A 26,026-nucleotide genomic window follows, 5' to 3' on the forward strand; every position below is an offset into this window, starting at 1 on the left:
AATGGCTTTCAGCTTGGTTACCCACCCAATAAGGCATTTGTACTCTGAGATGCCAAAGTGAGTCCGAGTCAACTCAATGACTAGTTTTTGGAATAATGTCTGATAGACTTGACCTCCTTCAAAATTCAGGTAAAAACTGCATTACACTCCCCTGGATGTGGCTCAGAAAGGGATTGGGAACTTGACATGTTAAACAAACATATATTCTCAGATAAGGAAAATCAATTAATGTTATTTAAAATGACATTTTATTTATTTCAGGAGCCCTGGTGGCACTGTGAGAGAAGCATTGGGCCACAAGGTGGGCAATGCAAATACATCAGCTACTCATCTGAGAAAGATGTGACTATTTGCCCTGTAAAGATTCACAGCCTCAGAAAATCTATGTAGGATCGCTATGCATGGGAATCCACTCAATGGCTGTGGGCGTACACAGTGGGTTTTTCATTTAAAGTACCTAGACCAAACAACACAGTCACTGCCAGAGAGTCAATCCTGATTCACAGTGACTCTATTGTGCAGTGTGGATTTACAAGGCCGTAAATCTTTACCAGAGTAGAAAGTCTCATCTCCTGTGGAGCTGCTGGGGATTTTTAACTGCTGACCTTGGGGTTAGCAGCCCTACTCCTCACCCAGTATCTGACCAGGACTCTTTTAAAAGATGTAACTGTTCTCCTCTAGAAGGATGAGTGGTGTCAACATGTATAACTTCTAGAAAAACAGACAACCTGACCAATAATAGTATGAAAAAAATTGAACTGCTAAACTGACTATTCAAAGTCTCATCATTCACTTTTGCAACCCCAGAAAAAAAATTCTGATCACTGTCCTTGCTGTTCTTTCTCAAATTCTGCTTTTTTGTTGTTCCTCTGATTCTGTTTTTTTAAAAATATATATATACTCATTTTATTAGGGGCTCATACAACTCTTTACGCAATCCATATATACATCCTTTATGTCCAGCACATTCGTACGTATGTTGCCATCATCATTCTCAAAACACCTGCTTTCCACTTGAACCCTTGGTATCAGCTCCTCATTTTTCCCCTCCCTCTCCACTCTCTGTCCCCTGCTCTTGATAATTTATAAATAATTATTATTTTATCATATCTTAGACCATCCGATGTCTCTCTTACCAAGTTCTCCGCTGTCCATCCTCCAGGGAGGAGATAATATGCGGACCTTGTCATCTGTTCCCCCTTTCTCCCTTACAGTCCCTCCACCCTCCCTCTACCCTCCTGATATCTCTCCTCTCACCACTGATCCTGAGGGGCTCCTGGATTCCCTGTATTTCCAGTCCCCATCTGTGCCAGTGTATATCTTCTGGTCCAGCTGGATATGTAAGGTAGAATTGGGATCATGATAGTGGGGGGAGGAAGCATTTAAGAACTAGAGGAAAATTGTGTTTCAGCATTGCTACACTGCACTCTGACTGGTTCATCACCTCCCCACAGCCTTTCTTCAAGGGGATGTCCAATTTCCCCCACATGGGCCCTGGGTTCCCACTCTGCATTCCCTCTCATTGACAATGCTATGATTTTTTTTTTTTGTCTTTGATGCCTGATCCCTGATCCCTTGGATGCCTTCTCATCTCATATGCTTGTGTGTATTTTTCATGTGGGCTTAGTTGTTTCTCAGTTAGATGGCCTGTTGTTTATCTTCCAGCCTATGGGACCCCAGATTCTATATGTTTTCACAACTGGGCACCATCAGCTTCTTCCCCTCACTTGCCTATGCACCCGCTTTGTCTTCAGCATTCGTGCCGGGGTAGGCTAGTGTGTTGCTTCCGTGTGCGCTTTGTTGTTTCTTAGCTAGATGGCCGCCTGATTGTCTACAAGCCTTTAAGACCCCAGATGCTATATACTTTGATAGCCTGGCACCATCAGCTTTCTTCACCACTTTTGCTTATGCACCCACTTTGTCCTCAGCGATTGAGTCAGGACAGGCTGGTGTGCTTCTTCTGTGTGGGTTTTGTTGCCTCTCAGCTAGATGGCTGCATGTTTATTTTCAGGTCTTTAAGACTTCAGGTGCTATATCTTTTGGTAGCTGGGCACTATCAGCTTTCTTCACCACATTTGCTTGTGCACCCATTGTCTTCAGTGACTTCAGATTCTATATGTTTTGGTAGCTGGGAACCATCAGCTTTCTTCAACACATTTGCTTGTGCATCCATTGTCATCAGCGATCGCGCCTGGCAGGAGAGCATCTCAGACTGCCGAATTGTTAGAACAGTGTTCTTTTTTTTTAACAATTTATTGGGGCTCATACAATTCTTTTCACAGTTCATACATATACATACATCAATTGTATAAAGCACATCTGTATAGTCTTTGCCCTAATCATTTTTTTCTCTTTTCTTCTTTTGCATTTTATTAGGGACTCATACAACTCTTACCACAATCCATACATATACATACATCAATTGTATAAAGCACATCCATACATTCCCTGCCCCAATCATTCTCAAGGCATTTGCTCTCCACTTAAGCCCCTTGCATCAGGTCCTCTTCCCCCCCCCCTCCCTCCCCATTCCCCCCTCCCTCATATGCCCTTGGTAATTTATACATCGTTGTTTTGTCATATCTTGCCCTATCCGGAGTCTCCCTTCCCCCCTTCTCTGCTGTCCCTCTCCCAGGGAAGAGGTCACATGTGGATGCTTGTAATCAGTTCCCCCTTTCCCACCCACTCACCCTCCACTCTCCCAGCATCGTCCCTCACACCCTTGGTCCTGAAGGTATCATCCACCCTGGATTCCCTGTACCTCCAACCCTCATATGTACCAGTGTACAGCCTCTGTCCTATCCAGCCCTGCAAGGTAGAATTCGGATCATGATAGTTGGGGGGAGGAAGCAGGAGAGCATCTCAGACTGCCGAATTGTTAGAACAAAGTGTTCTTGTATTGAGGGAGAACTTGAGCAGGGGACCACTGTCCATCTGTTTCCTTAATACTAAACCTATAAATATATGTACATAGATCTATTTCTCCCTCGTCATATATAAATATATTTACATCTTTCTATGCCTGTATTTAAATCTATATGACTACCCTTTGCCTCCTATTTCTTTCTTCTTTTTCTTGTACTTTCCTCTTGTCCCACTATCATGTTCTGCCTTCGGTTGGGTTTTAGGAATTCCTCTCAGTTACATTGCACTTTATCCAGCCCTGCAAGACTTCCCATACCCTGTTTGACACTGATTTTGGATTACTTTTTGTTCCCTTTTCCCTGGGCTTGTTAGCACCCTCTTCCTTTCCCCCACCTCCCTTACCTCCATGTCCCCCCAGAACTGTCATCCCATTGTTCTCTCTTTTGGCTTGTTTATTCTGCCTATCCCTTCCAGGTAGACATGCTATGTACTATTACAAGACTGTGAACCATGAAAAACAACAGAAAGTAAAACAATAGCTACAATAACAAAAGCACACACGCATACACACATAAACGTATGAATAGTTCAGGGTCTGTTTCTTTTCCTTTACGAGTGCTTTCTAATGGAGTCTGATGGGGTGCCATGCCCTGCCACCGCCTCTATCCCTGGGGATTCATTTCTCTGCTTCCCCCATTTCTCTGCTGCATGCCCCAAGAGGCTGGCTTCGGGGTGGTGAGCTCATGGCTGGCACAATTCCCACTGTGTGTCTCTAGTGTTGTCCCCAATGGTTTTATGGGTAAATGGAGGAATGGTGTGTACCTTGGTGGGGCCGGCCCTGTCATCATCTCCGTGCATTGCTTTTGTGAGCAGGAACATTGTCCTCAGGGCTTGGTGAGCCAGGATATGCATCACTCTTTTCTTTTTTTCCCCCTATGCCCCCTATCTTTGGATCCTGTGTGCTCTGAGTAGACCAGTCCCTCTTCCCCTCTTCCTGAGCTGTAGCATCAGTGCTGTCCTCTGAAGTGAATTCTTATTGGTGATAAGGGGGTCTGTCCACTTATTTGGTAATGGGGCCGGCCCCACAGGCCTCTCTATTGTGTTCCCTGCTTCATGTCAGTGTGTTTGTTCTTGTCTTGGAGCTCCAGATGAGAGTATTTTCTCTCTTTCCCTGTGGAACCACAATCAACACCCTCCCCCTGTGTGGGTTAGTGCCCTGTTTCCCCAGCTACCCATACCTTTTTCCACCCTCCCTTTGAATGGGCTATCATATGTATGCCATATGCATCCCTGAATTTAGTCTGGCCCCTGCCATATTACATGGGCCTCATCCCAGCGACAGATGTATACACTATCTTCTTCCCTATGCCCCTTTTGAATTTTTTTTGAGCTTACCTCAGTGGACTCATGTAGTATTCGTCCTTTTGTGCTTGTCTTACTTCACTTAGCATAATTTCCTCCAGTTCTTCCCATGCGGCGATGTGCTTCATGCGTTCATCGTTGCTTTTTAGGGATGGGTAATACTCCATTGTATGTATGTACCAGAGTTTTTTAAAATTCATTTGTTTGTTGATGGGAATTTGGGCTGTTTCCAACTCCTTGCAATTATGAACTGTGCCACCATGAACACTGGGGCACATATGTCTGGCCGTGGTTTGTTTTTTGTCTCTTCTGGGTATAAGCCCAGTAGGGGGGTTGCTGGATCATAAGGTAGCTCAATTTCCAACTGTTTTAGATATCACCAAATCAATTTCCATAATGGTTGTACATACATACCGGTCCACCAGCAGTGGAAAAGAGCTCCTGTCTCCGCATCCCTTCCAACACTTGTTAATTTCTGATTTCTTGAATTGAACTATCTTTGAGAGTGCTAGGTGGTATCTCATAGTTGTTTTCATTTGCATTTCTCTTATGGCTAGAGATCTGGAACATTTTCCCATATATTTATTGTCCATTTGGATTTCTGCCCTTGAGATACTCCTGCTCAGGTCCTCTGCCCACCTCCTGAGTGGACATTTGGTTTTTTCTTGTTGTAGTTTAGCAGTGTATTGTATATTTTAGTACTAAGGCCTTTGTCTGATGTGTCTTTGCTAAAGATGTTTTCCCATTCTGTAGTCTCTCTTATTACTCTCTTGGTGAATTCTTTCGATGTACATAAGTGTGTTATTTTTAGTATGTTCCATTGGTCAATTTGTGCCTCCTCTGTGTTGGTGTCCTTCCTGATTTCTGATAGCCTATGTAATCCCTTTGCCAAGGTTCTCAGGTTTGTCCCAAACCCTCATTGATGGCCCTAGTAGTTTGGGGTTTTACCTCAAGGTCTGTGATCCACCTTGAGTTTATTCTTGTGCAAGGAGTGAAGTAAAGGTCTTGCTTCATTTTCTGCAGCTACGTATCTATTTTTGCCAGCACCATGAATTGAAGAGGGTATCTGCTTCCCATTTGTTATTTTTGGGCCCCTTATCAAAGATCAGTTAACTGAATTGCTCTTTGCTCTAGCTCTTCCCATGACCCTCACTTTTTGATGTGGTCAGCGTATGCTTCTGCAACAGGGACATCTCAGCACATTTACTTATATGAAGTGAGAGAGACAAACAGACCAAGAAAAACATCTAGTGTTTCATTTTGTTTTTCAGTATAGGCCCCCAAATGGCATTAACATCATCACTCTCAGGTTGTAAGAGGCCTGGTAGGGCTTGAAAAAAGGGAATGTGACCCAGAGGAATTACTGAAACCCAAATGAAGATTGAGCATGATAGTGGGACAAGAGGAAAGTTAAAGAAAATAGATGCTAAACTAGGAGGTAAAGGGCATTTGTAGAGGTCTAAATATAGGAATGTAAATAACTAAACATATTTATATATAGTGATGGGGAATTAGATCTATGGGCATATATTTATAGGTTTAGTATTAAGGTAGCAGATAGACATTGGGTCTCCACTAAAGTACTCCCTCAATGCAAGAATACATTATTCTATGATGTTCACTAGCATTCCATGATGCTCACCTTCCCAACATGTTCGCTGACAATGAAAAATCAGGTGCGTAAGCAAATGTGGTGAAGAAAGCTGACGTTGCCTGGCTATCAAAAGATATAGAATCTTGGGTCTTAAAGGCTTGAAGATTAATAAGCAGCTATATAGTTAAGAAGCCACAAATCCCTCATGGAAGAAGCACACCAGGCTGTGTGATCATGAGGTGTCCATGGGATCAGATATCAGACATCAAAGAACAGAATATCATATCATTGTGAATGAGAGGGAGTGTGGAGTGGGCACCCAAAGTTCATAGTAGGCAACTGGATATCCCCTTGCAGAAAGTCACGGGGCAGAGACAAGCCTGTAAGCGTGCAGTGTAGTAGCGATAAAACATGCAACGTTCCTCTAGATCCTAAATGTTTCCTCCCCTTCCATCCCCTCCCCATCCACACAATATTTATATCAATTCTACCTTACAAATCTGACTAAACCAAAGGAATATCTTCTATGGGTACAGATAGGAACTGGAAGCACAGGGAATCTATGATATATGAATCCTTCAGGACAAGTGGTGAGAGTGGTGATATGAGGAGGGTGGAGGGATGGTGGGGTAGAAAGGGGGAACCTATCACAAGGATCTCCATATAAACCCCTCCCTGGGTGACAAACAACAGAAAAGTGGGTGAAGTGAGATACCAGTGTAAGACATAACAAAGTAATAATAATTTATAAATGATCAAGGTTTTGGGGGGTGGAATTGAGGTGCTAGTCTCAACGGCTCAAGTAGTAAGAAAATGTGTTGATAATGGTGATAGCAACAACTTTATAAAAGTGCTTGACACAATGGATGGATGGGTGGATTGTGATAATAGTTGCACTAGCACCCTACAAAATGATTTCTTTTCAAATTAAAAACATTATTTCTTGTCAGGGGAGCCAGCCCCTAAAAAATCATCATGGGCCCATCAGGCATGATTGTACAGCAATAATATATAAAGATTATAGTAAAGTCATAGAGAATAAGACAGATAGAAGAGAGAGTGAAATAAAGAGTCAGACACATTTCATGGTAGCCTGCTCACCACAGCCCCACTTAGTGGTCCATGTGAAGCTGTGGAAGGTGGGAATAGCAGAAGAGAGGCAGTGGTAAATGAGGATGGCGGGGAGAAGACAGGGGAGAGAGGACCTGAGGATAAGTGAAGGGGGACAGAGCATCTTTATTACTTTGGGGCTATTTGTAGGTATCTATAAGATATGCATATTCAGTAGTTACATGTGTCACAAGATGGGTGGTAATCACAGTAAAGCCCCTGACCTCACAGCTGAGGAAACCCAACACCTGCATAGTAGGAGGACAATGAGGGGGGATTGATAGTATGGTGGGAGGAGATAATCAAGGAATGACTGCCTCTCCAGGGAGACGGAATCAACCACGCACACACTTAATGAAGCATAGCTGTTTGGGGAAAATCTGCGGGAATGACATAAGATAATTTCTCATAACATCTCCCATCCTGTATAAATCAGCATACTGACATGACATCCCTGCTTGAGGTGAATAGAAAATAGGTCCCTGGTGACTCCCTGAATGGCCTAAGTGATTGCAGGCTCTAAGTGGAAGTTAGGGAGTTTGAATCCACTGCAAAGTGCCTTGGATGAAAGGCTTGGCAATCAAATTAAGAAGAATCAGCCATTGAGAATCCTATGGAAGATGATGCTGATCTAACACACACCGAATCAGTAGGCCTTGGAGTCCGCTCAATGAGTGGTTTTCTCTCAGGGAGAAGAGGATATTGACTTCCTGCACAGTCCTACCACCTGCCTCAAATAGTTTATGGCCCCTCAAATAAAAGACACTAACTTCTGCTGCTAGTATTCCTAAAATATTCATCCCATTATTGCTAAAATTCATCCCATTATAGCAACAGTTCAAGGTCTAGGTCTTTTCATCACGTCAAGGTTCAAATGGGTTTCCTGCATATAATACCTGATATATAGATCCTTTAAGAGCCGAAGGACTTTGAGCTGCTAAGCAATCAAGTAGTCTCTTCATTGAACACTAAACACACAATGATAAAATGAACATAGCATAACCGCAATAGACGATCACATTCCTGAAGATGGAAACAGAAGGCATAGAGCAGTCACAAAGCGACTGTCTTAAATCTAGTCAGAAACCATTGTCTAATTCTGTATCGTACAGTCAGGCTCATGGAATGAAAACTGATGGTAAAATTCTCTTTAAAACTTATTAGGGGACTTCAAACAATTCTTGGAAAACCCATGGAATGATCATGGAATTTTCCCATAAATGCTTGGAAGTCCTCCTGCATTCGGATTTTATGATCTTGGGGTTTACTCCATACCTTTTTTGAGACAGTCTCCTCTCAGGCTTGGACCTAACTTCGAGAATGAAGAAAATGTTCAAAAATTGATTGTAATCATCATGGCACAACTAATTTTAATAGATTTAAGCCATTGGATTGAAGGGTGTGCTAAGTATATGCCAATAAAACTGTTGAAAAAAGCATACAAATGGGTAATTCCTACCATTTACAAATGTGTAAATACCTACCATTTGCAAATATGTAAATACCTACCATAGCAATACAGAAAAATAGAAGGATATGGTAAAGCAACACCTTTACATGTCATAAACAGAGGCACACCTGAAGTGCAGAAGGTGGAGCACCGTGGCCTGAGCACCGCTTGAAGAGGTGTGCTGCTGAGCAGTTTCCATTCACCATGACAGTTTCCATTCCCTGCTGTCAGAGATCACTCTGCACCTAAAACCAATAGGATCATATGTGAGACCATCCCTGGATCAAGGCAAACTGCGTGGTCTTGTTCTGCTGAATTATGAATGCAAAGGAATTAGGAAAAATATTATGAGGAAGCAATGATAGACCAATTTCCCTCAGTTAAAGCAAGAAATGTGCAGTTGTATTTTCCAATAGTGCTATGATCTGTTAGGTTAAATAAAAATATAAATTTGGTGTGTTAGGCTGTATTGACTAGAGAAACAAATTAAGAGACTCTCACATATGTGTGGGAGAGATCTGTATATCAAAAAGTAATTGTATATCAAGAAAACCTCCCAGCCCTGACCCACTCAAGTCCATAATTCCAATACTACTCCCTAAGTCCAAATTCAGATGCAAGCAGCCATATGCAATGATTCAGAATGCAGGAATATCACCCGTCAGGGGGTGCACAGTTTTGTGGATCCAATGGCAGTGGTCACATCACAGAGCTCTGCTAAGTCCCACTGTGGCTCACTAGCAGGAAGGTGAGGCTAAGGAGTTGGGGAGAGGTTCCCAGGCTCCTCCTTATGAGAAGGCCATGTCCACCAGGAGGCACCATCAGTCTGTGACCTGATTGACAGGTGGAATGCCACCCCTACACTTTTATATATCATTGAGTTGGCATGAAAATATATAACTACCATGCTTGCTTTATATTTTTAATTGATTTTATGGTCAAAATCTTTTACTGATAGATGTCTGATGTTTGGACACAGGCACAGCTGCAGTGCTTGTGATAGACTTTATTAATAGACACAATTCTTATCTTTGAAACACTTTTTATTTTGTGCTTGAAAAAGATGGTGTAGCATATCTTTAGAATCTTAGGTTCCTCGTACTCCGGCATAGAGAGTCCAATGTGATTTTAATCATATGACATGCTATGTAAAGTGGCTCTTTTGTCTTTTTCATCTTTCTACCAAGAATCATGAACTAAGGATTCAAACAGAAAATAGATGAAAATCTACCTACATAGAAGTGGGAAAATGAACTAATAATTTGAGTAGACATTAATCAATATGATTTCTTAAGGGTTTTGCAATTCTAAGATTCATTGAGTCTAAAAGAGTATCTAAATTATGAACCTAAGAGTCACTCAATCCAGGTTATATTGGCTTTGTAATGAAGCAAGAAAGTAGACATTGTTAACCTAAACATGCATCTACTTTGCAATGAATATATTGACCTATAGAGATCACCATTATTTATTGGGGGTCCCTATATCTAAATGAAAGCTTATAATGCTTCTCAAAAATTTTACTGGTGCACACCAATAAGCTGAAATTCCCAGTAATGAGACGTGATCATTAGTTCAGCTCAACAGAAATACATTGTAAAAGAAACTCCATGTAATTGTTCATCCTGACCCCAAGGTATTTACAAGAGTCCCAAAGGCCCAGAGCACCCTGGGATCTCTCTGATCATGCCAGAGGAACACCGTCGCTCACCTCCTGTGGCCAAAGGAAGATTAATAGGGCCTTATTTTCTTCTCTCCACAGACCACGTTTTGCAGAGCATGCCGGACTCACAGACATCGCAGAGCCTCCTGCTTAGTAGCTATTCACATTGATATGGTGTACCTAAGCTTAGGGTGGGGAGATTCCTGGATCTGCTCTGGTGAGTTTTTTTGCACTGTAGAAGAGAAATTTTCTGAATCATGGAAAGAGAATAAATTACAGAGCATGACTAGCTATTATAAAGCCCACTGCCTTTTGATTCATAAATACTGATATTTAAATTTAGCAGAAGATGTAAAATGTTTAATGGAAAATTAGAAATCCACACAAGATGGTTGTAAGCTTTTTACATTACAAAAACCTTGTATGGAGTGCAAATCTCATATGCCCAGCAATCTTTTTCTTTGTCTGGTGATCAAAGAGCACAAGTTGGATGAATGAACCATGGGATGGCATCATTTAATATTTCTTCTATTCTTATGGCTCACTGACCTTTAAATCCACGTATAATACATGTGAGGTCCTTTCTACACTAGATATCACAGATAGATTGCTTAAACATGATAGAACATAGTGGAAGGAAAATGATAGATCAAGATATTTTAATGTCAGAAAATCACTTTTCAAACAGTAAACATTAAAAACACCCCAGGATCTATTCATAAGGCAAACAACAGAAAAATGGGTAAAGGGAGACAAGGGTAGAGATAAGACATGAAAAATAATAATTTCTAAATTATCAAGAGTTCCTGAGTGAGGGAGGGTTCAGGATGAGGGTGGGGTGGGCCGATGAGGAGCTAATACCAAGGGCTCAAGCAGAAAGAAAATGTTTGAAATAGATGACTCCTTCAGGACCAGTGGTGAGAGTGGCGAAGACTGGAGGGTGGAGAGAATGTGGAGTACAAAGGGGGAATTGATTACAAGAATCTCCGTATAGCCTCCTCCCTGGGGGAAGGACAGCAGAGAAGAAGGCGGGGGGAGACATCGTGCAGTGTAATATATGACAAAATAAAAATAATTTATGAATGATGAAGGGTTCATGAGGTGGGGGAGTGGGGACGGAGGGAGGGGGAAAATGAGCGGCAGATATTAAGGGCTCAAGTAGAAGGGAAATGTTTTAAGAATGATGATGGCAACAAATGTACATATGTTCTTGACACAATGGATGGATGGATGGATTTTGATAAGAAGTGTACGAGCCCCCAATAAAATGATTTTTAAAATGATGATGGCAACAGATGCACCACTGTTTTGACATAATGGATGCATGCATGAATTGTGATAAGAGTTTTACGGGCCCCCAATAAAATATTTGATTTTTTTTTCATGCCCCATTTCAGTCTTCTCTGTCTCCACTAAGGCAGCCCTCTTGCTCATTCTGCATGCTGGCTGGTGTTTGAGGGATGCTCCCTGCTTCAGATTTACCATCAGCATGAATCATGAAATGTTAGCCGAACTTCAGCCTCAGGTCCAGATAGTGGACAAGGGTACAGCTCACAGAAATATGAAGTTGGTACATAGAACAGCTACATTGATGACAAAAAGCTTCGGAAATCTCTTTAAAAATTGGCTATGAGCATCTGGGGTCTTAAGGGCTTGAAGGTAAACAAGCAGCCATTTGGCTCGGAAGCAACAAAACCCACATAGAAGACCACACCAGTCTATGCGATCACCAGGTATCAAAGAGATCAGGTACCAGGTATCATCAGAACAAAAAAAATCATATAATTGTGAATGAGGTGGGCAGTGCGGAGTGGAGACCCAAAGCCCTTTAGTTGACCACTGGAAATCCCCTTAAAGAAGGGACTCCTGGAGGATATGAGCCAGTCAGGGTGCAGTGTAGCAACGATGAAACATACAACTTTCCTCCAGTTCCTAAATGCTTCTTCCCCCTCCCTCCCTGTGCCGCCCCCCTACACTCTCATGATCCCAACTGTACCTTATACATCTGGCTAGACCAGAGTATGTACACTGGTACAGATAGGAGCTGGAAACACAGGGAATCCAGGGCGGCTGATCCCTTCAGGACCAGTGGTGTGAGTGGTGATACTTGGAGGGAGGAGGGAGGGTGAGTTGGAAAAGGGAGCTACTTACAAGAGTCTATATATAACCACCTCCCTGGGTGACAGACAACAGAAAAGTGGGTGAAGGGAGACGTCAGAGAGTGTAAGATATGACAAAATGATAATTTGTAAATTATCAAGGGTTCATGAGGGAGGGGGGAGCCGGGAGGGAGGGGAAAAATGAGGAGCTGATGCCAGGGGCTTGGGTGAAGAGTGGATGTTTTGAGAATGATGAGGGCAATGAATGTACCAATGTGCTTTACACAAATGATGTATTATGGATTGTGAACAGAGTTGTATGAGCCACTAATAAAACAATTAAAAAATAAAAATTGACTATGAATAATATAGCTAGTACTGAAGAGATAAACATGGTTAAAGGGGATGGAACACCATTCATTTCATTTCAACTATCCCAAGGTACAAGGTCCCCTGTCTGCTAACACATTCGCTCTTACTGGTCATGCGGGAGCCAAACCATTCACAGAAACATTTCCAGAAATATTAAGTTGGCTTCTTGCTGACAGCTTCACAAGTCTTAGGAAATGAGCTGAAAACTTCCCAAGGCAAGTGTTGGATAGCAAAATCCCAATCACAGAAGAATTTGATGAGGAAGATGATGGTGTTCCTGATCTCATAGAATATGAAGAATGAAGCTAAATAAAATCCTTCCTGCTTTTGGTATGGACTAGATGTAACAACTCAGCTATGTGGTTGTAAAGCTTTACAGACATAGAAAACATCACCTGTTACAAGTTCAGTAATATAAATATTTGTATATTAATGATGCTACTCAGCAATTTGGTTGTTTGATTTGCATTTTGAACTTCCTCCAAGGATCTAATATTTTGGTCAGACTTCAAAATATCGGTGCAGTTTCTGGGTGTTGATTCTTCATTTTGCTTGTTCCTGTTTGGGAATTTTGTGTCTGAGTGTGTGTATATATGTGTGTGTGTACAGTGGAAAGCAAATTAGAAACACTTTTATTTACTCACCCCCCCCTTGCTCTACTATAATTGTTCTAAACAGATATTTTCTTCACCTGTTTTACCAAAAGCTTAGTTAAATATGTAGCATAAAATTAAATAAAATATGTATCATAAATGTAACTGGCATAAAACACAGGCTGGGTTTTGAATATATTCATCCATGTGACCACTCTAGATGCATGTGCTGATTCATCTTGCCTCATTTTCAATATCTCTGAGTACTCTATTAATGAATCTCTAAAATTTTGGCCCATTCAAATATTATCATAGTTAAGCTTTGAATTTTATTTAATCCAGTTACAGGAAACATTGATTGAAATGCATATTAGTCTGTTTATTTTTACTAAAGTATAATATGTAACATTTACTAGAATATACTACAATGTACTAAAAAATATATGGCCTGTCACTTTTGTGACAGAAACTTAGAATGTTGCAGCTCAATTTATTTGACATAATAGGTTAAGGATAGTGATTTTTGGTAGATTATAAATATAAAATGTGGTAATCATTTCATCCATTAAGTATTTAGAAGTATACATAAATTAAGAATTACTTTATTATATATGAAACCGAATTATAAATTTGCAATGACAGAGTTTGATGAGTTATATAAATTGACAGGGAGATTATTAGAAAATAATACCGCAGACACTGTTTAATAAACCCCTATGAGTGAGTGCTGAATGGAAATTTGAGTGTGTACAAAGGATTTATTTTCTACATGTTACATTAGAGCCCTGATGGCATAGTGGTTCCACGTCAGACTGCAGTCCACAAGGTCTGCAGTTCAAAAACACCAGATGTCCCACAAGAAAAAATGGAAATTTCTGTTTCTGTTAAGAGACATTTACAGTCTCAGAAATACTGAGGCAGTTCTACCCTGTCTTATAGGGTCACCATGAGTTGGCATCAACTTGATGGTAGTCAGAGAGATATATACCATTAATACACTTGTATCTATTTTCTTACCGTTACTTAAAATGATGACATAAAAATAAGCCAATGTCATCTAAAATTGTTCAGCTTAGCTGTTAATACTTAAAGCTACTTCGTACATACAATGATAGACCAGTAACTATTATTTATACCTTAAGATCACAGAGCACGTGGAGTCAACTGATAAATAGCGTGTTCTTCCTATGAATGTCCATCTTCTCTTGCAGTCAGCATTGCCCTTGCAAGAAGAGAAAAACGATGCCGAATTTGACTACAATGAGTGGATTTCTTCTCGTGACATTTTCTGGCAATCCTGAGATCGAAATCTTACAGGCTTCGCTTTTTTTAGTCTTCTACTTGGTGGCTTTAACTGGCAATATGCTCATTATCATTGCAATTTCCATAGATCATAGTCTCCACTCACCTATGTATTTCTTCCTGAAGCACCTCTCCTTTTTGGATCTGTGCTTCATTACTACGACTGTACCAAGATCCATTTGTAATTCTTTCATGCACAGTGGCAATATTTCTCTCTGGGAGTGCATACTGCAGTGTTTTGCATTTACTTTCTCTGGTTGTGCTGAGATGAGCATACTCACAGTGATGTCCTATGACCGCTATGTGGCCATCTGCTTTCCACTGCGCTATGAAATCATCATGGACACCAGCACCTGTGTTCATGGAGTCTTAGCTGCCTGGACCAGTGGGTTCATCTCTGGGGTCATGCATATTGCTGCTACTTTCTCCATCCACTTCTGTGGTCCCCATGTCATTCACCAGTTCTTCTGTGATATCCCCCAACTCCTGAAACTCTCTTGCTCCAATGACTACATCCCAGAGCTTGGGGTCTCTGCCTTCCTAGCTGTCATGGCATTTCTTTGTACCATCTCTATTGGCCTCTCCTACACACACATGTTCTCTACTGTGCTCAGAATGCCATCTGCTGAGAGTAGAGCAAAAGCCTTTTCGACTTGCCTACCCCATCTGTGTGTGGTCATATTATATATATCTACTGGGCTCTTTGAATTTCTAAGGCCACCTTCTGATTCTCCAACTGTGCTAGACTTTTTATTTACTGTTCTTTATACAGTTGTGCCCCCAACATTCAATCCAATGATTTACAGTCTAAGGAACAAAGCCATGAGGACTTCTCTAAGAAGGATGTTCAAAGAAAGAAAACCATACCTGTTTTGCTGAGACAAGTTTGCAATTCTAATTTGGGAAACAAACCAAAACATATTCAAAAGCACACAACAAATAAAACAAGAAATAAAAGCTAAATGAAAAATCATTAGTAGAGGAAGTTGTATAAATTAACTATCGTTCAACAATAAATATCCTTGAAACACAAAGTTACATATCAAAAACACATTAAAATTGCAGGTCTAAATATTACCATACAAAGCGTGGTGTAGAAAAATGAAAGAGTTTTTTACAGATTCTAACTTATCCTCTCTTTCCTGTGCCTTTTCATCAGGGTGACAGAATACTTCATGTTTGAGAGTCCTTCATAATTTTTTTCCAACTTACACTTTAGTTTGCTATAATACATTGTATGCAAACACTGAGGATCAATATTCTCTGACAATTGATTAGTCCACTAACGTCATATTAAATGTCATTCTGCTAGAGAAGCAGTATTTCAGTCAATAATACACAAAGAAGGCCCTTTGAAAGATTTAATTACTTCAGATGCAAAGATTTGCATTCCATTAATCATCTGGAACTATTTTTCAATAATGTAACAATCTCATACAGACTCAAATACATATTGTTCTACCATTAAATGAATGAAAGAAGAAAAACAAATAATACTGAAAGAATAATGTGCATGGAAAAAAGAGTAACTTTGAAAATTAAGCAACATATTATATAAATGTATGTGATGATTCAAATTCAAAATAACAAAAATAAATTAAGTAGCAGATATAATGCAAAAAAAAGCCTCACAAAACTGCCAGAATTAATATGTTGAAAGAGATATCTAAGGTTTTTCCACCACCACAGTTTAAATAAAAAGAGAAAAGAAATGGTTTATTTTTAAAGTATGTTAAATTATTTGGGTCCCAAGGGTATATGATGCATCCAATAATAGTTCCAGAAAAATATATTCATCTACTTGCCTGCTTTTTGATGGAATGAGTTATGAACAACATTCAGAGAAATAACTTCTAAGAGCATTTCCAAAGTTAATGAATACATATGCCTTTAGGTTTGAGGAGCACAACAACAATTTGCCAGTAGCGGCCCCACTATGAGACAGGACATCCATCATAGACCCATAGCCCTACAGAGACAACACTGGAGACACAGTGTGGAAATTCTGCCCGATCTGATCCCATCACACAGAGGCAAAACACTAAGGGCATGCAACAGAACAGCAAGGGAAACAGAGCACCTAACTCCCCAAGGAATACCAAAATAGACTTTGGGGTCAGGGCTTGGCACCCTTTCAGACTCGACAGGGAAACACTCCTAAAGGCCAACAAACAGTACTTGAACTAAATACAAGCTTTTCTTTTATATTGTTGTTGGGTGCTTGGCTTTGTTTGTTTTCTCTTTGGATTTTTATTGGCTTTTGTTGTTCTTTTGTTGCTTGGCGTTACTCTGTCTTATTTTGGTGCATGTTATAGTTTTTCCAGGTGTTCCTAAATAAATCAGGCTGGATGAACAATCTGGAGGAGAAAACAACAGCACCGACAAATCTGGGGCATCATGGGAGTGGGGGGTGGGCGCAAGGAAGTGGTGTTAACAAACCCAGGGACAAGGGAACAACAAGTGGTCCAAATCGGTGGTTAGGAGGGTATAGGTGGCCTGGTAGGGTGTGATCAATGGTAATGTAACTGAGAGGAATTATTGAAATTCAAAGGAAGGCTGAGAATGATAGTGGGACAAGATGAAAACCAAAGGAACTAGAGGAAAGAGCTAGGAGGTAAGGACATTTATAGAAGTCTAAAGAAAGGCATGCATGTATGTAAATATATTTATATAGGAGGATGGGGAATAGAACTATGTGCATATATTTTTATGTTTAGTATTAAGGTAGCAGGTGGACATTGGGCCTCCACTCAAGTACTCTCTCAATGCAAGAACACTTTGTTCTATTAAACGGACCTTCCATGATGCTCACCTTCCCAACACAATCACTGAAGATAAAGTGGGTGCATAAGTAAATGTGGTGAAGAAAGCTGGTGGTTCCCATCTATCAAAAGATATAGCATCTAGCGTCTTAAAGACTTGAAGGTAAACAAGGGGCATCTAGCTGAGAAGCTAAAGAGACCACATAGAAGAAGCACACAAGCCTGTGTGATCACAAGGTTGTGAAGAGATCAGTTACAATGCATCAAAGGGATCAAGTATCAAGCACCAAAGAACAAAAAAACATATTGTGAGTAAGGAGGAGTGGGGTCTCAAAGCCCATCTGTAGGCAACTGGACTTTCCCTTACAGAAGGATCACAGAGAGGAGATAAGCCAGTCATGGTGAAATGTAGCAATGATGAAACATAAAACTTTACTCTCCCTGCCCCCCACTATCATGATTTCAATTCTACCTTACAAATCTGACTAGACCAGAGAATGTACACTGCTAGAGATAAGAACTGAAAACACAGGGAATCCATGACGGATGATCCCTTAAGGATCAGTAGTGAGAGTAGCAATACTGGGAGGGTAGAGGGAAGGTTGATTGGAAAGGGGGAAGTGATTACAGGGATCTACATATAACCTCCGCCCTGGGGAACAGACAACAGAAATGTGGGTGCAGGGAGAGGTCAGAAAGTGTAAGATATATGAAAATAAGAATTTATAAATTATCATGGATACATGAGGGAGGAGGAAGCGAGGAGGGTGGGGGGAAAATGAGGAGCTGATGCCAAAGGCCTAAGTGGAAAACAAATGTTTTGATAATGATTAGGGCAGTGATTGAAAAAAATGTGTTTTACACAATTGTGGTATGTATGGATTGTGATGAGTTGTTTGAGACTACAATAAAATGATTAAAAATAATAACAATTTTAAAACATAGCCAGTAGAGGTAAAGTGAATTCACAAGTAGTTATATAATAATGATATTTTAGACTAACCCAGGCTGAAAATATTCAAAATTCACTGTGAAACAAGAATTATTAAAATAATACTGACTATATTCTAGAAGGTTTATTGTTTTATTTTACACATTTAGGTCTATAATCCATAGAAATAGCATTTGTATATAGAATGAGGTGGATTTCATTGGATATCTCTTTCAGTACATTATTCTGGGATTTTGGGTGGGGTTCTTGTTGCATTTTATCTGCTGCTTAATTTATTTTTGTAATTTTGAATTTTAGTCATCAACTATATTTATATAATATTTTGTTCAATTTTCAAAGGCAATTTTTCTTTTCCCATACGTATTATTCTTCCCATGTTATTTACGTTTCTTCTTTCATTCATTCTGTGGTAGAACAATATGTATTTGTGTCTGTAGGAGATTGTTACATTTGTTTTTAAATAACAGGTGATTAATAGTATACAAATCTTTGCAACTGGGAATGCAATGTAAATGATGTAATAAAACATTTCAAAGGGTCTTCTTTGTGTGTTACTGACTGAAGCACTGTTTCCCTTGCAGAATGGCATCTTAATAGGATCTTAGACTCATCAATTGTCAGAGAATATGGATCCTCAGTGTCGGCATACAATGTAGTAGTGAAAACTGCAGTATAGATTGGAAAAAAGTTAGGATGGACTCTCAAATTGACTAAGTACTCGGTCACTCTGATTAAAAGGCACAAGAAAGAGATATTGAGTCAGAGTCTATAAAATTCATTCTCATTTTTCTACACCAGGCTTTGTAGGCTGATATTTAGACCTACAATATTAATGTGAGTTGTTGATATGTAACTGTGTTTCAAGGATTTATATTGTTCAATGATAGCTAATTTATACAACGTTGACTACTATCAGTTTTTAATTTAGCTTGTATTTCTTTATTAACTTGGTTGTGTGCTTTCCAATATATTTTGTTCTGAATGCAAAATTGGAATTAAAACTTGTCTCAGCAAAACAGGTAGGATTTTCTTTCTTTGAACACCTTTCTTAGAGCAGTCTTCATGGCTTTGTTCCTTAGACTGTAAATCATTGGATTGACTGTTGGGGGCACAACTGTATAAAGAACAGTAAGTAAAAAGTCAAGCACTGTTGGAGAATCAGAAGGTGGCCTTAGAAACTCAAAGACCCCAGTAGAGATAAATAATATGACCACACACAGATGAGGTAGGCAAGTTGAAAAGGCTTTTGCTCTACTCTCAGCAGATGGCATTCTGAGCACAGTAGAAAATATGTGTGTGTAGGAGAGGCCAATAGAGATGGTACAAAGAAATGCCATGACAGCCAGGAAGGCAGAGACCACAAGATCTGGGATGTAGTCATTGGAGCAAGAGAGTTTCAGGAGTTGGGGGATATCACAGAAGAACTGATGGATGACATGGGGACCACAGAAGTGGATGGAGAAAGTAGCAGCTGTATGCATGACCCCAGAGATGAGTCCACTGGTCCAGGCAGCTAAGACTCCGTGAACACAGGTGCTGGTGTCCATGATGATTTTATAGCGCAGTGGAAAGCAGATGGCCACATAGCGATCATAGGACATCACTGTGAGCATGGCCATCTCAGTAGAAGAACAGATTATGAATGCAAAACACTGCAGGATGCACTCCCAGAGAGAAATATTGCCACTGTGCATGAAAGAATGACAAATGGATCTTGGTACAGTTGTAGTAATGTAGCACAGATCCAAAAAGGAGAGGTGCTTCAGGAAGAAATACATAGGCGAGTGGAGACTACGATCTATGGAAGTCGCAGTGATAATGAGCATATTTCCAGTTAAAGCCACCAAGTAGAAGACTAAGAAAAGAGAAGCCTGTAAGATTTCTACCTCAGGATTGCCAGAAAAAGTCACAAGAAGAAATCCACTCATTGTAGTCAAATTCATCATAGTCTTTCTCTCCTTCCAAGGGCAATGCTGACTGCAAGAGAAGATGGACATGCATAGGAAGAACACGCTATTTATCAGTTGAATCCACTTGTTCTGTGATGTTAAGGTACAAAGTACTAATTACTCATCTTTCATTGTATGTACCAAATAGCTTTAAATATTAATAGTTATGTTGAACAATTTCAGTTGATATTGAATCATTCTTATGTCATCCTTTTAAGTAAAGGCAAGGAAATAGATACAAGTTTATTAATGGGATACATTTCTCTGACTACCATCAAGCCCATGCCAACTCATGGTGACTCTAGAAGACAAGGTAGAACTGCCCCACTGTTTCTGAAACTGTAAGTAACACTGCACATCATTCCCATTGTTGTTCTGTGGAGCATCTTGTGTTATTGAACTGCAGACCTTGTGGAATGCGGTGCAATGTGTAACCACTCTGCCATCAGGGCTCTAATAAGACATGTAGACCATAAATCATTTGTAGACACTCAGTGTTCCATTCAGCTCACACTCATAGGTGTTTATTAAGTAGTGTCTGAGGTATTATTTTCTCATAATCTCACTGTCAATTTATATAACTCACCACACTCTGCCATTGCAATTTTATAATTCAGTTTCATGTATGAGAAAGTAATTCTTATTTTTTCTAGCACATCATCATATATTCTAGTAAGTGGTATATAGTATATTTTACTAAAAATAACTAATCAACATCCAAGAGATGTTTACCATAACTGGACTAAATAAAATTTAAAGCAAAATGTGATTCTATTTGAGTGGGTCAAATTTGTAGAGATTGAAAAATAAAATACTCAGAGATTTGAAAATTAAGCAGATTGAAACAGAACATGAAGCTAGAGTGGTCACTTGGTTCCATATTTTAAAAACACAGCCTATATTTTAAAGCAGTGATGTTAATGCTACAGACATTATTTTATTTTTATGCTACATATTTTATCTAAAGCATGTGAGTAAAACTGGTGAAGAAAATATCTGTTTAGGGAAATTATAGTAGAACATGGGGGAGGTTAAATAAGTGTTTCCAAATTGCTTTCCACAGTGCACACACACCCATACCCACAAACATCCATACACACACTCAGACACAAAATTCCCAAACAAAAACAAACTAAAGAAAGAGTCAAACCCCAAAACACCCTCAAACTGCACCGAGAATTTGCAGTTTGACCAAAATATTAGATTCTGGGAGGAAGTGCAACATTCAAATCAAACGACCAAAAATACTGAACAAACAGCATCATTAATATACAAAATACTTATATGACTAAACTAGGACCAGGTGATGTCTGAAAAACTTTGGAATAACATAGCTGCGCTGTGAAATCTAGTCTATGCCAACTTCCAAAAAGCAGGAAGCATTTAGTTAGCCCCATTCTTCGATGCCCCATCAAAACATTCTACGAGATCTGGAACGTCATCATCTTCCTCATCAAAATCTCTGTTTTGGGAGTTTTGCTATACAACACATACCTTGGGAACTGTTCAGTTCATTTCCTTAGATTTGTGAAGCTGTCATCAACACGCTGACTTAATATTTCAGGAAACATTTCTGTGAATGGTTTGGCTTCTGCATGAACAGTAAGAGCAAATGTGTTATCAGAGAGGGGAGCTTGTACCTTGGGATAGTTGAAATGAAACGAATGGTGTTCCATCCCCTTTACTCATGTTTATCTCCTCAATACCAGATGTATTTTTCACAGGCAATTTTTAAAGAGATCTCTGAAGCTATTTGTCATCAATTGCAGCTGTTCTATGTATCACCTTCATATTTCTGTGAGCTGTACCCTTGTCCCTATCCAGACCTGAGCCTCATGTTTGGTTAACTTTTCTTGATTCATGCTCATGGCAAATCTGAAGCAGGGAGCGTCCCTCAAACACCAGCAGGCAGCAAGAACAAGAGGGCTCCCTTAGTGGAGACAGAGAAGACAAAAATGGGTCATTAAAATCACTTATTGGGGGGGTCTTTTAAAAATAATCTTTTTCCTGGGGGCTCATACAACTCTAATCACAATCTATACATGCATCAATTGCGTCAAGTACATTTATACTTCTGTTGCCATCATCATTTTCAAAACCTTTTCTTCCTACTTGAGCCCTTGGTATCAGCTCTTCTTTCCACAACCCCCCAACCCCAATATTCCCTCACTAATTAAACCTTGATAATTTATAAACTATTATTTTATTCATGTCTTGCCCTCCCCACTGTCTCCCTTTACCCAGTTTTATGTTGTCTGCATTATGCGTTGGTCAAGTGGCATTTTTTTGTTTACTTTATGAAAAGTGTTTTTCTGACATTAAAATGTCTTGATCTATCATTTTCCTTCCTCTGTTTTCAATCATGTTTAAGCAATCTATTGTGAGATCTGGTGTAGAAAGTGCCTCACTTATAAGTCACTCTTAAGGTCAGTGAACCATAAGAATAGAAGAAATGTTAAATGATGCTATCCCATGGTTTATTCAACCAGCAAGTGCTCTTTTATCACCACACAAGGAAATATACTGCCGGGGAGATGAGATTTGAACTCCCATAAGGTTTCTGTATCATAAAGAGTTTATAACTTTCGTGTGTGGATTGCTAAATATTTTACCCCTGCGTTTAATTTTTCAGTTTTTATCAATAACATTACAACGGGCTTTATCATATACATTCAACTTTGTAATTTATTGTCTTTCTATGATTCTGGAAATATCCCTCTGTAGTCTAAAAACACTCACCAGAGGACATCCAGGAACCTCCCCACCCTAAGCTTAGGTAGATCTTGTCAATGTGAGGAGCCACTAAGCAGAAGGTTCCGCGGTGTCCGTGAGTGATGCATGCTCTGTAAAACCTGCTCTGTGGAGAGAAGAAAATAAGGCTCTATTAATCTCCCTTTGGCCACAGGAGGTGAGGCGACAGTGCTCCTCTGGCACAAGCACAGGGATCCCAGGGTGCGTTGGTCATTTGGGACTCCTCATAAATACCTTGGGGTCAAAATGAACAATTACATGAAGATTCTTGTGCAATGTATTTCTGTAAAGCTTAACTAATGATCACATCTCATTACTGGCAATTTAGCTTGTTGGTGTTTACCAACAAAATTATTGAAAAGTATTAAAATCTGTCATTTAGATTTGGGAGCACCCAATAAATCATGGTGATCTCTATAGGTCAATATAAATGCATGTTTAGGTTAACAATGTCTACCTTCCTGCATCATTACAAAGCCAAAATAATCTGGATTGAATGATTCTTAAGTTTATAATTTAAATAATGTTTAGGAATCATTGAATCTTAGAATTGGAACACTTAAAAAATCATAGAGATTTATGTCTACTCAAATTATAAGTTCATTTTCCCACTCCTAAGTAGGTAGATTACCATCCGTTTTCTGTTTGAATTCTTAGTTAGAGATTATTGGTAGAAAGATGAAAAAGATCAAAGAGTCACCTTTCATAGCATGTCATATGATTAAGATCAAGACTCTTAGGCACTCCATGCCAGAGTAGAAGGACCCTAGATTCTTAAAGGTATGCTTCACACACTTTTTAAAGCAAAAAATAAAAAGAGTTTCAAAGACCAGGATTGTGTCTATAAAAAAAGCCTATGACAATCACTGCTGCTGTGCGCTTGTCCAAACATCAGACATCTATCGTTAAAAGTTCTTCACCGTAAAATAAATTAGAAATATCCAGCAAATGTGGTAGTTACATATTTTCATGTCAACTTGAAGATATATAAAAGTGTAGGGGTGGCATTCACCCTGTCAATCAGGTCACAGACTGATGGTGCCTCCTTGTGGACATGGCCTTCTCATAAGGAGGGTTCTGGGAACCTCTCCCCTTTCTCCTTGTCTTCCCTTTCCTGTTAGTGAGCTACACTGGGACTTGCCAGAGCCCTATGATGTGACCACTGCCATTGGACCCACAACACTGTGCAACCACAAACAGTTTGTCTTCCTGTATTCTGCATCATTGCATGTGGCTGCATGAGTGTGAAGCGGGACTTATGAACTAGTGTTGGACTGTGGACTTGAGTTGGACTGGCTGGGGACTTTCTCTTGATATATATTTACTTTTTGATATACAGACCTCTCTTACGCATATCTGAGGGTCTCTGGATTAGTTTCTCTAGCCAATCCAGCCTGACACACCAAAGTTATATGTTTACTTTTACTTAACAGATCATAACACTATTGAAAAATACAAGTGCACATTTCTTGCTTTTACTGAAGAAAATTGGTCTATGGTGTTCTTGCTCAAAGTAATTTTTCCTAATTCTCTTTCTGTATTAGTTGAACAAGAGCACACAGTTTGCCCTGACCCAGGGAGGCGCTCAGATGGGGTAGTATTGGTTTTAACTTGCATAGTAACTTTGACATCAGGCAAACTGCTCCGCAGCACACCTCTTCAAGCTGCACTCAGGGCACAGTGCTCCACCTCATGCTCCTCAGGTGTGCTCTGTTTATGGCATGTACAGGTGTTCTCTCACCATATCCTTTCATTTTTATATATTGCAGTTCTAGGCTTTATTCTTTCATTTGTATGCGTGTTTCACCAGTTGTATTGGCATATACTTAGCACACCCTGCAATCCAATGGCTTAAGTCTATTAAGAAAGTTGCTCAATGATCATCACAATCAATTTTGAACATTTTCTTCATTCTTGAAATTAAGTCCAAGCCTGAGAGGAGACTGTCTCAAGGAAAGGTGTGGAGTAAACTCCAACAAGATCATAAAATCCAAATGCAAGGGGACTTCCAAGCATTTATGGAAAAATTCCATTATATTTATGTTGTTTTCCCAGAACTGTTGAAGTCCCCTCACTACTTCTAAAGAGAACTTTACCATCATTTATCATTCCATCAGCCTGACTGTAAGCACGGAATTAGACAAAGGTGTCTGACTAGATTTAAGACAGTTGCTTTGTGGACTGTTCCATGTCTTTTGATTTCTTCTTACGAATGTGATCATCTATTGTGGTTATGCTCTGTTTACTTTACCATTGTGTGTTTAGTGTTTGATGAAGAGACAATGTGCCCCCTTAGCAGCTAAAAGTCCTTCAGCTTCTAAATGGACCAACTTCAGGAAGTATGTGCAGGAAACCCATTTTAACTGTGACACGATGAAAAGTCCTAGACCTTAAACTGTTGCTATAATGCGATGTAATTTTATGAATACTAGTAGGAGCAATTAGTGTGTTTTATTTCAGAGGCAAATTATACAATTTGAGGCAGGTTGTGGGACTGTGCTCAGTTAAGAATGTCCACAAAGTCAATGTCTTCTGCTCTCTGAGACAAAACCAGTCATTTTTGAGCTGGCTTCAAGCCCTACTGATTCTGTGTGTGTTAGATCAACATTGTCCTCTATACGATCTTCATTGGCTGATTCATGCAAAGTTGATTGCCAAGCCTTTCTTTCAAGGCACTTCACAGTGGATTCAAACCTCTGACCTTCCACTTAGAGCGTGCAAACCATTTAGGCCTTTCAGGGAGTCGGGTGGGGTTTATTTTCTATTCACCTAAAGCAGGAAAGATCATATATCATTTCTACTGATTCTCCCCAACAGCTCTGATGTCTTACAGTTGAGCACATGGCTGATTCTGTCTCCCTCACGAGGCAGCCACTCCCTGATTATCTCTTCTCATAGAGCTATGGATGCCCCCTCATAGCCTTCTCCCTATGAAGTTATTGGGTTTCCTCACCTGTGAGCTCAGGAACTCTACTGTGATTGCTACCCAACTTGTGACCCATGTAACTACTGATTACGCATGTCTTATAGCTACCTACAAATAGCCCCAAATAATAAAGATGCTCTTTCCCCTGGCCCCTCTCCTCCGGTTCTCTCTCCCATGGTCACTCTCTCCTCTGTCCCCTTTCTCCTCTGGTCACTCTCTGTACTGTTCCCTCTCCCCCTGTCCTCCTTCCCAGCTGCCTCTCCTCTGCCATTCCCA

The 26,026-nt window shown here is 39.9% G+C and overlaps 3 pseudogenes; 2 read left to right on the forward strand and 1 right to left on the reverse strand.

The window, feature by feature from the left end:
• Window positions 1-11,533: 11,533 nt before the first annotated feature.
• On the forward strand, window positions 11,534-12,818 carry LOC142441491 (transcription factor BTF3 homolog 4 pseudogene; annotated as a pseudogene).
• Window positions 12,819-14,295: 1,477 nt separating this feature from the next.
• On the forward strand, window positions 14,296-15,289 carry LOC142437579 (olfactory receptor 14J1-like; annotated as a pseudogene).
• A 3,842-nt stretch (window positions 15,290-19,131) lies between these two features.
• Window positions 19,132-20,125, reverse strand: LOC142437580 (olfactory receptor 14J1-like; annotated as a pseudogene).
• Between the last annotated feature and the right edge of the window lie 5,901 nt (window positions 20,126-26,026).

Source organism: Tenrec ecaudatus, chromosome 1, assembly GCF_050624435.1.
Source record: "Tenrec ecaudatus isolate mTenEca1 chromosome 1, mTenEca1.hap1, whole genome shotgun sequence".
Classification (NCBI taxonomy): Eukaryota; Metazoa; Chordata; class Mammalia; order Afrosoricida; family Tenrecidae; genus Tenrec; species Tenrec ecaudatus.